At 39.4% G+C, this 10,370-nt stretch overlaps 1 long non-coding RNA gene across 2 annotated transcripts; it reads left to right on the top strand.

The window, feature by feature from the left end:
• The first annotated feature begins 1,346 nt into the window (after positions 1-1,346).
• Positions 1,347-4,422, top strand: LOC140867113 (uncharacterized). 2 transcript variants are annotated; one of them, XR_012145045.1, is made up of 5 exons: positions 1,347-1,680; positions 2,316-2,408; positions 3,207-3,314; positions 3,792-3,914; positions 4,165-4,422. It is a non-coding gene; the product is annotated as an uncharacterized lncRNA (long non-coding RNA). The 2 variants fall into 2 exon arrangements; XR_012145044.1 differs by having other exon boundaries at positions 3,792-4,422.
• Positions 4,423-10,370: the final 5,948 nt, after the last annotated feature.

Raw genomic sequence — 10,370 nt, forward strand, 5'->3', positions numbered from 1 at the left:
GCAGTAATTTTCAGCTGGGAAAATGTTAATGCAGTTCAACATTAATGAAGCTTGCAGAGAATTCGACGGGAGTCTGAGTGTGTCGGAGGATATTTCGACCAGACAATCGAGCAAGGGTTTCTTGTACGTTCTCGAGGTTTTACCCTAGATTTCGAGGACGAAATCTTTTAAGGAGGGGAGAATGTAGTAACCCGTATCCAGAATTAGCGATTAATGAGTATATTAATCATGTAATCATGTTTAGATTAAGTAAAAAATGATTAAAGAAATTCCAAATGGGTTAACGGAGTTCAAAAATGGATCCAGGATACTCGAAAATGGCTTGGAAGACCCCAAGACTCGAGTGGGATCGGAACCACCGATCCAGGATTGGAGCTTCCGATCTTGGTGACATCGGAACCAAATCGGAAGCATATCGGAAGCATGGAGATCGGAACTTCCGATAAGCAATCGGAGCTTCCGATCGACTGTCGGTGACAAGTGTGTGGTTGCATGTGGTTGAGATTGACACGTGGCATTGGAGCTTCCGATCGTAGGAACGGAGCTTCCGATCTGCCGGAACGGAACGTCCGATCGAGGAACGGAACTTCCGATCGACGTCTATAAATATAGGGTCCGAGCTCCTCATTTCTTGCCAATTCCGAATTCCTCTCCTTCGCCTTAGTAGCTCTATTTTGGGCTTTGGGTACTCTTATTTTAGAGTTGGAGTAAGGAACATATTTTAGGATAGTCAGACAGTGTCTGACATAGTAGCGGAGCAGTGCTCGTGTAGCGGAGCAGTGCTCGAGGCTGTGGAGCTGCAGCAGGGGTGTACCTCTAGTTGCGAGATAGTCGCCATCAGCGGACTGACGACAGACGCAGGTATAGCTATGGTCTCCTTAAATTATTTAGGAGTATGCAATAGCTTAGTTAAGGCTTTTAGACACTACAAGAAAAATGCTAATCAACAACACTCAATCGACAACGGTTTTATGCCAAAACCGTTGTATTTCACCCAATAACAACGGTTTTAATTAAAACTGTTGTCTTTGGGCGTTTTCTCAATAAAAAAAGACAACAATTTTTAAAAAACCGTTGTCTTTTGGGGGTATAAGACAACAATTTTTTAAAATCGTTGTCTATGAGCGTTTATTTTGGGCTTACGACAACGGTTTTTATAGACTGTTGTCTATGTGCGTTTTTTTAGATTATTTTATTTTTTATTTTTTTATGTATTTATTTTTATTTATATTTATATTTATATTTATATTTATATTTATATTTATATTTATATTTATATTTATATTTATATTTATATTTATATAGAGAGAGAGAGAGAGAATTAAGCCCGAGCCCTAGCCTTTCTCCTCTCTTCCTCCTCCTCCATTCTTCGCTGCCGTCTCCTCCCAAATCTCTCTACTGTCAGAATCGAGCCAAAAACTAACCTGATTTTTTTTAGATCGATCGATGGAGAAACCCCAAGACACATCCCTTCCAAAAACTAGCCCCAACCCGTTTCCTCCAGATTTTGTGTTGTCAGCATCGCATCCATCGTACTTCGCCGGAGAAGGGCCGACAGCCACCTTGGCTTGTAATACAACCACAAAATATTTCAAATATGGCCTGAATCAGAACTGCGTAAATTCTACCTTTGAATCTGCAAGGAACTCCCTTTTCTCGAGCCAAGCTAGATCCAAAGAGGTACGTTCCTTTTTTTTCTTTCATTACACTGGATTTTGTGTTTATATTATGGGTTTCTCGTCGATTCTCGGTTTCGGATCTGAACTTTCTCTAAATTTTTTGTTTTCCTTTTGTCGTATTCATATTAATGTTATTGTTATTATTATTATTATTATTGGTTTAGAGGAATTAGGCGGTGATTTGGATTTGTTATCATTTTGTTGTAACTTTCTAAGAATGTTTTGACTTTATTTTTGTTGGGTGATAATCTGGAAAAGGGTGATGATGTAGTCGGATTTTAAGGCTTTTTTTAATAAATGGATCGCTGACGGAAGTATGAGGGTAAAGAGTGTTTTTGGGTTATATATCACTACATCGTTAAATATTTGTGTCAATTGAGGCCTTTTAAATCATGGTTCTGTTTGTGCCTCCATGGGGTTTTTGTCCATGCATTTGGAATTTGAGAAATATATAGAAGTTTGGATTACTGTTTGTATTTTAAAAATGTGATATGCACTGTTATGGGTTTTGAGATGTGGGTTGAACCTTGAATTTGCAAATGGTTTAATTTTTTACTTGTATTTTATAACATAAGACAACCTTGAAAATTTTCTTTTTTATTTGTAATAATGTAAGAATTCCTGGAATTTGCGCAGGTTTGAATTCAATTTATCTCACAAAACATGTCTCCAGCTTATTCAGCACATGAGAAAAATGTGTACGTGGCCAAGTTAGCCAAACACATAGAGGTTATAAACTAAAGCAGTTTCTTTTATTTTCTACTATGATTTATGTAACGAACTTGTTCCTTGATGATAAGCTAGCTGCCTACTTTTGTAGATTCTACTTCTTGATTGATTTTGTGCTTCTGATGCATTTTTTAAAATAACAATAAAGCATGTCATTTTAAAGGAGGCTAACCAACCTATATGAAAATGTGCATCTAAGTTGTTGCATTTGGCATGGTAGATAGGAGGCACATGAATATATTTGTCAAATGAAACTTTGAATATTCTAAGTTACCATAGGTGTATATAGAGAATACAGTATGCAATTTTTCTACGAAGTTCAATCTTTAGCTTTCAAATTTGTTCTCTTCGAAATTTTTCAACCATACATGTATATATATATAGATGGGACTGGAATTCTGACCATGATTGCTGACAAACATACAGTAAGACCATTATATTTATTATTGTTTTATTATATTTATTATTGTTTTTTAAAACAGATAATCCTTTTCAAACTCATCATCACGACTTTAATTTCCATTAATTAATTGTTTACCATGTATAGCTCTTGTTTTGTTGAAGGGAAATATCATGCTAGTATTCTTTGAAATTGGTTTCTTTTTCATCATATGATGGTCAGTATATATAAAGCCATTTAATTCATTCTTCAGTTAAAATTAGGAATTCAATGTTCTTGTTTCAAATTCAGATAATATGTTCCAAATGCGAGTTGAGAGAAGTTCTTGTGTGATTCACTACAATTTGTTACTTATTTGCGTTTAAAGTTAATCGTCTTAATTATGTTATTTGTGTTAGACGGTCGGATATTGAAGCTTTTCGGCAAGACAACCAAGTTTGGTGCAGAAGTTTACTAGTGTCGAGCAATTCTTGTTGTTTCAACATCATGTCGTGAAATCTATGAAGGTATATGGACAAAATCTTATCTTAAGCTCTAATTTTGATATTACGTTTTGGTGTTTATGCGAACATATTTTTGAACTGCGAACATATTCTGAACAACCGTTGGGGGAGAGATAATGTCAAGATAGATGATAAATATTTGTACTAGGTTTAAGTTTACTCAATTTGGAGCAGTCTTTTCCCATAAATTTATGGCCACGTTGATGGACTTCTTTCTCTGTTCCATGTTTTCTTTTTTTAATTTTGGGAGTTGATGAGTCATTGGACATGCGACAGAAAAGTTAAATTTACATGTCTTGGGAGAATTAATCTCATATATTTCCTTTCTACTTTTCATTGTGTCTAGCACATGGAAAATAATAGTAGGAAAACCTGAATGTCTAGTCTTAGCTATTGGGAATGTTGATTTAGTCTTGCTGGATGAGTTTTTTGGCCCCATCTTTGTTGACCTGCTGATCTTACGTATCTGGTATTGAATAGGTCTTGAACATGGTAATTTGCATTCTTTGAGGGGAATGCAGTTAATTAATAGCTAATGGATATCTTGGGAACTTATAAGCTCAGATTTCTGGGAGTTTTTCTATTAGTCCCTTGTAACTAAAGGTAAGAGTGAAGGTTCCTTGTAACTTTAATTTATTATGTAGTTCCTTGGTGTTTATGATGTGGTTGGCTTTGTTTATGAGTGATTTGTTACATGTATATTGTTTGGCAATATTTTCTGTAAAGTAACAATCGCATTTTGATTTAAGTATTGTTGTCATTGGGTGGCAGATCTTAATGGGCAGACTCTATGCTGCTAATGCTCGTAAAATTTTTTTCCTCTCTTTCCTTTGATTATTTTACTATTTTACAGATTCAGGAATATTGATTCGGATTTGCCAACGAAGGTTTCCAGAGAAGCATGAAGCAATTGCTGAAACACATCAAAATAAGGAAGAAAAGTCCCCAAATGATGCGGCCACATGAGGGGGGATCTTGAAGAGGAGGTGGCTGCCAGAGAACATAGAATCCATAGAGGATAAGTTCCAAGTTCAGGAAGATTTGAAAAATGTTCCAACAAATTTAAATGATTCAACTTTAGAATGTTGTAAATATTATTTCCAAATGTTGGATAATTGTGTATTAAATTTTATTTTTGAATTTTTATATTTTAAATGATCTATATTACAGAAAAATTTTGTATTTAATTTTATTTTTTTTTGTTTTTTATCTAAAAAAAGACAACGGTTTTTATTTGTTGTCAAACTGTTGTCGAATGCGCAAAACACAACGGTGAAAAAATGTTGCAAAACCCTTGTCATAGACCAAAAGACAACAGTTTTTCACCGTTGTCTATGAGCGCCACATTTAACACTGCTTTTAACAACAGTTTTTAGGGGCCTACGACAACGGTTTTTAGCTGTTGTTGATGAGCATTTTTCTTGTAGTGAGAGCTTAATGAATGATGCATGGATATTTGCATTGTAGAGCTGATGTAGGCTTGGAACCTAGAGTGAGACTGCTAGGAACTGCCTGTAGTAAGGTACGCAAGTACAGACTGAGATTGCCAGCGGGTTTTGCATGCTTATATGTTGCATTTTGTATGTCATTTATTATGCAGCATGTGAATATCATATTGTGCCTATCCATCTTGTGAGATGAGCCACGTAGGGCCGCTCAGCCCTGTCTGGACGGTTGATGTCTAGGGCCTATTGACTGACGGGTCATGGGTGGCTAGCATCGAGGGACACGGTCCACGTCTTATAGGAATGAGCAGTGTACGTAGGGTTTGCTCCCCGGGTTGTACCACTCATGTCCTAGGCGCCATTACTGAGCAGTTATATACAGTTATCCCAGATATGGATACCCTATCATTTGCATGCATCATATTTGTATGTTTTACCCAGTGCTTTCGTATTGAGCTTAGAGCTCACGTTCAGTCTTTTCTGTGTATCTGGACACCCCATTCGACGGGGCAGGTGTAGGTGCAGGATTGAGCACTCGGAGCTTAGAGTAGCCAGTGATCAGTGAAGACAGCAGGGTTAGCTGTAGGTTTTGCCTTTAGGCTATTTATTCGATTTGGTTGTATAAATCGAATTTATTTAACCGGTTGTATTCTGCCGGTCTGTTTTTATTTAAAGTCTTCCGCAGCGATTTATTTAATGCATGTTTAATTATGCTCTTAACTCTGATTAGGTAGTGGATCCGGGTAGGGTCGCTACAATTTTGATTGCATTCTGGGGATAGACATGCTGACTACCTATCGAGCTTTAGTGGACTGCTATCAGAGATTAGTACGCTGTCATCCGGATGGGAGTGAGAGCTGGTTTTTCTATGGTGAGGGAGCGCGACCCCCGATGCCTTTGGTATCAGCTTTGAGAGCCTATCGAGCTCTAGAGTCTGGCGGGGAAGGCTACCTTATCTATACAGTTGATCTGACCGCTGAGAGCGTTGGGATAGAGAGCATTCCGGTTGTGGATGAATTCCCAGATGTATTTTCAGATGAGATTCCTGGTTTTCCTCCTGTTAGAGAAGTTGAGTTTGACATAGAGTTGATGCCAGGTACTTCTCCTATTTCTCGAGCACCGTATCGTCTGGCTCCATCAGAGATGCGAGAGTTGAAGAATTAGTTACAGGATCTTTTGGACAAGGGGTACATTCGTCCTAGTGTATCTCCTTGGGGAGCTCCTGTTCTTTTTGTACAGAAGAAGGATGGGTCTATGCGGCTGTGCATTGACTACCGACAGCTGAACCGAGTTACTGTGAAGAACAAGTATCCTTTACCTCGGATTAATGACTTGTTTGATCATCTGCAGGGTACTTCGGTTTCCTTCAAGATCGACTTGAGATCTGGGTATCATCAGATGTGAGTCCGAGATCAGGACATAGCCAAGACTACATTCCGTACTCTCTATGGGCATTACGAGTTTCTAGTGATGCCATTTGGATTGACTAATGCGCCGGCTATATTTATGAATCTGATGAACCGTGTCTTCAGGGAGTATTTGCACAAGTTTGTCATGGTCTTCATTGACGATATTCTGGTGTATTCGCGTGATGCGTACAAGCATGTTTCTCACTTGCGGTTGGTACTGCAGACTCTTCGGGATGAGCAGTTGTACGCCAAACTGAGTAAGTGTGAGTTCTGGATGGATCGAGTGGTCTTTCTTGGCCATATCATATCCAGGGAGGGAATTTATGTTGATCCAAGCAAGATTGAGGTTGTGCTTAATTGGTCGCGCCCGACAACGGTTGCTGAGATCCGTAGTTTTCTGGGTCTAGAAGGATATTATAGTCGCTTCATTTTGAACTTCTCTCAGTTAGCTCGACCGTTGACGCAGCTTACCCGCAAGGGTGTTGATTTCGAGTGGTCCTCCGAGTGTGAGGAGAATTTTTGTGAACTTCGACGGTGGTTGACTTCTGCGTCGGTGTTGGCATTACCGTCAGGATCTGGAGGGTATGTGGTTTACACAGATGCTTCTCTTCAGGGTTTAGGTTGTGTCCTGACTCAGAATGGGCATGTGATCGCATACGCTTCTAGACAGTTGAAGTTGCATGAAGACAATTATCCAGTTAATGACTTGGAGTTGGCAGCCATTGTGTTTGCTTTGAAGATCTGGCGTCATTATCTGTATGGCGAGAAATTTGAGATCTTTACCGACCACAAGAGTCTCAAGTATTTGTTCACTCAGGCGGAGTTGAACATGAGGCAGATACGTTGGTTGGATTTGCTTAAGAACTATGATTGCGAGATAAAGTACCATTCGGGAGCTGCTAATCTCACTGCTGATGCATTGAGTCGCAAGGTGCGACTATCCGCACTTCAGATTTGTTCGATGTCTAGTGCGATCGGTGACTGTTGTTCATCAGGGTATACCTTCAATCACAAGAAAGGTATGCAAAGTATCCAGATGTTTGCGATATTATTTGAGCCAGCTTTGTATTCGCGAATTCGGAATGCTCAGATGTCTGAATCGAAGACCCAACGTTTGGCTCGTCTAGATAACGAGGGTAGCACGTCTGGATTTCACTATCAGTCAGATGGATTTCTGTGTTTGTCTGGTAGGCTTGTGATTCCGGAGGATGAAGAGTTGCGAGAGGAGATCTTGTCTCAGGCACATCACACTAAGTTGAGTATTCATCCGGGGAGCAACAAGATATACAAGGATCTACGTAATCGGTTTTGGTGGAAGGGAATGAAACGCAATGTTTATCAGTTTGTTTCGAGATGTTTGGTGTGTCAGCAGGTCAAGTCAGAGCATCGACGACCTGGAGGATTGCTTCACAGTCTGCCTATTCCTGAGTGGAAATGGGAGTTTATCACGATGGATTTTGTGACCCAATTGCCGGTATCCTCGAGGAACTGTGATGCAATTTGGGTTGTGGTGGACCGACTCACCAAGTCAGCTCATTTCATTTCCTACAGCCAAGCATACAATGTGGATCGTATGGCTCGGTTGTACATTCAGGAGATCGTTCGATTTCATGGAGTGCCTATGAGCATTGTCAGTGATCGAGATCCCAGGTTTACTTCTAGGTTCTGGGGGAGTGTTCAGCATGCGATGGGAACTACTCTCAGTTTGAGTACTGTCTATCATCCGGAGACAGATGGTCAGTCAGAGCGCACTATCCGTACTTTGGAGGATGTGCTTCGAGCGCGCATTATGGATTTTGGTTCAGCCTAGCAGGATCATTTGTCATTGATTGAGTTCGCGTACAACAACAGCTATCATTGTAGCATTGGTATGGAACCTTTTGAGGCGTTGTACGGACGACTTTGTCGCACTCCACTCTTTTGGAAAGAAGTGGGGGAGAGACAGGCTGAGGGACCGGAGTTAATCCAGCAGGCAGCAGATGTTGTTGATCAGATCAAAAAATGGATTAAGACTGCACAGTATCGTCAGACCATCTATTCTAATACCAAGCGTAGACCTTTGCAGTTTGATGTTGGGGAGAAAGTGTTTCTGAGAGTTTCACCTTTCCGCAGGATTCTCAGATTTGGCCTTAAGGGCAAGTTGTCTCCCAGATTTATCGGTCCGTTTGAGATCTTGGAGAGCATCGGCGATTTGGCTTATCGGCTAGCTTTGCCACCGTATCTATCCAGTATTCATGACGTGTTCCACGTATCTCTATTGCGATGATATGTGGTAGATCAGTATCATATTCTGCAGCCGTCTGAAGTTCAGGTGGATTCGGGTTTGACCTATGTTGAGAGACCTATTCGTATCCTGGATCATAAGGATAAGGTCTTGCGGAATGAAGTCATTCCTCTGGTTTTAGTTCAGTGGCAGCGTCGAGGCACTGAAGAAGCCACTTGGGAGCTTGAGAGCAGGATGTGTTCAGAACATCCCGAGTTATTCTAATTGTTATTTCAGTATTGTACAGCTGTACCTTGTAAACGTTTAATTTGAATAAAGAATGTTTCTGCATGTTGTTTTACATTTAGTACTTAAGATCTGATTTTGAGGACGAAATATCTTAAGTGGGGGAGAATGTAGTAGCCCGTACCCAGAATTAGTGAGTAATTGTTATTAATCCAACAAATCATGTTATTTTAGATTAAACGTGATTTAGAGACTTCTAATGGATTAACGGGGTCCGGGAATAGACCTAGAATGATCAGAAATGGTCCAGAGGGTCAGGCGGAACAGACTCAACGTTCGGGGATCGGACGCAACGTTCGTGCCATCAGAATGCGTCATTGCTTACGCACTTGATGTGACATCAGAAGCAACGAAGGGGAACGGACGCAACGTTCGTCGGACAAATGGACGATGAGGAACAGACGTTCCATTCGTTGTCTATAAATAGAGGTGCCGAGCCTCAGTTTCAGATGCACCAATCACCTCTTCTCTCTCGATTCCTTAGTCTTCTAGCTTAGATCTAGGGAATTCTAGGCGTCCCATTGGGAATCCGGAAGTGGCGTAGCGATCCAGGCGTCGTAGCGGAGCTGTGGCCTATTTTTGAGGCAATCGACAACAAAGGGCTAACGACGGACGAATGTATAGATTTTGCTTCCTAAAAATATTTAGGAGTATGCAATAGCTTAGTTAAGGCTTTTAGAGCACTTTAATGATAATAGTATCATTTCGCAGTGTAGTGCGGACTATAGGCATGGACCTAGAGCTGGTAGAGCTTGCCTAGTATTTGAGGTACGAAAGTACTGTTCGAGATATCCTGACTGAGTATGCATGTATTATGTGACTGCATGATTTATATGACATGATTATATGTTGCATACATTTGCATATTGAGCTATCTCTTTTAAGATGTCTGTGGTAATAGTCGTGTCGCGCCCAAATTAACCCAACTCAGATTAACTAAATAAACATGTAGTAGCGAGAGTAGGAATCGTTCCCATGAGGAAAGTGAAATTTATTTGTGTTCTAAAAATACTAAAAATAATTAAAAGGGAATTTTGGGATTTCAAAAACTACTATGCAAGAATTAACATAAGAAAGATCAAATAAATTAACGAGACTTGGTATCGGTCGACTACACCCTTGAAATTATTCATTCGATCATCGATTCCCAAAAAATAATTAATTCTCATTGAATATTCACCATTGGAAATTTAATTCCTTTTTCACCTTAATCCTAGTTAATTAGACACCAGCGTTCTAGATTAACCCTTACCAATAAATCAACCCAGATACCAGCGATCTAGATTTAAATCTATGGTAGCATTCATATGAGTAAAACTGATGAATCTAGACAACACAATACCAGCGATTGTATTTAGCCTAGTTAATTGTTGTTACAACGATTTAACAAATTCAACAGCAGAAAATATTAAACGCAGTTACTTCAAAAATTAGATGATTCAAACAATTACGGATTTGAATTCTAATTTAGCGGTAGATTGTACGAAAGAATTATCAGGTGATCAATCTAATAATCAAACACACAAGCATGAAATAAATCAGAACAACTCTTGATACTCAAATTGAATTAAACACTAAAAAACTGAATCTCACAAATATAATAAAATCAAGGGTTTCGTCTTCCTTAACCAAGTACTAAAACTAAGAAAGAGTTGAAGAAGAAACTAAATCTAAGAATTGGAAAGATAAAACCTAG

The sequence above is a fragment of the Henckelia pumila genome, chromosome 4 (assembly GCF_033568475.1).
Source record: "Henckelia pumila isolate YLH828 chromosome 4, ASM3356847v2, whole genome shotgun sequence".
In the NCBI taxonomy this organism is placed as follows: domain Eukaryota; kingdom Viridiplantae; phylum Streptophyta; class Magnoliopsida; order Lamiales; family Gesneriaceae; genus Henckelia; species Henckelia pumila.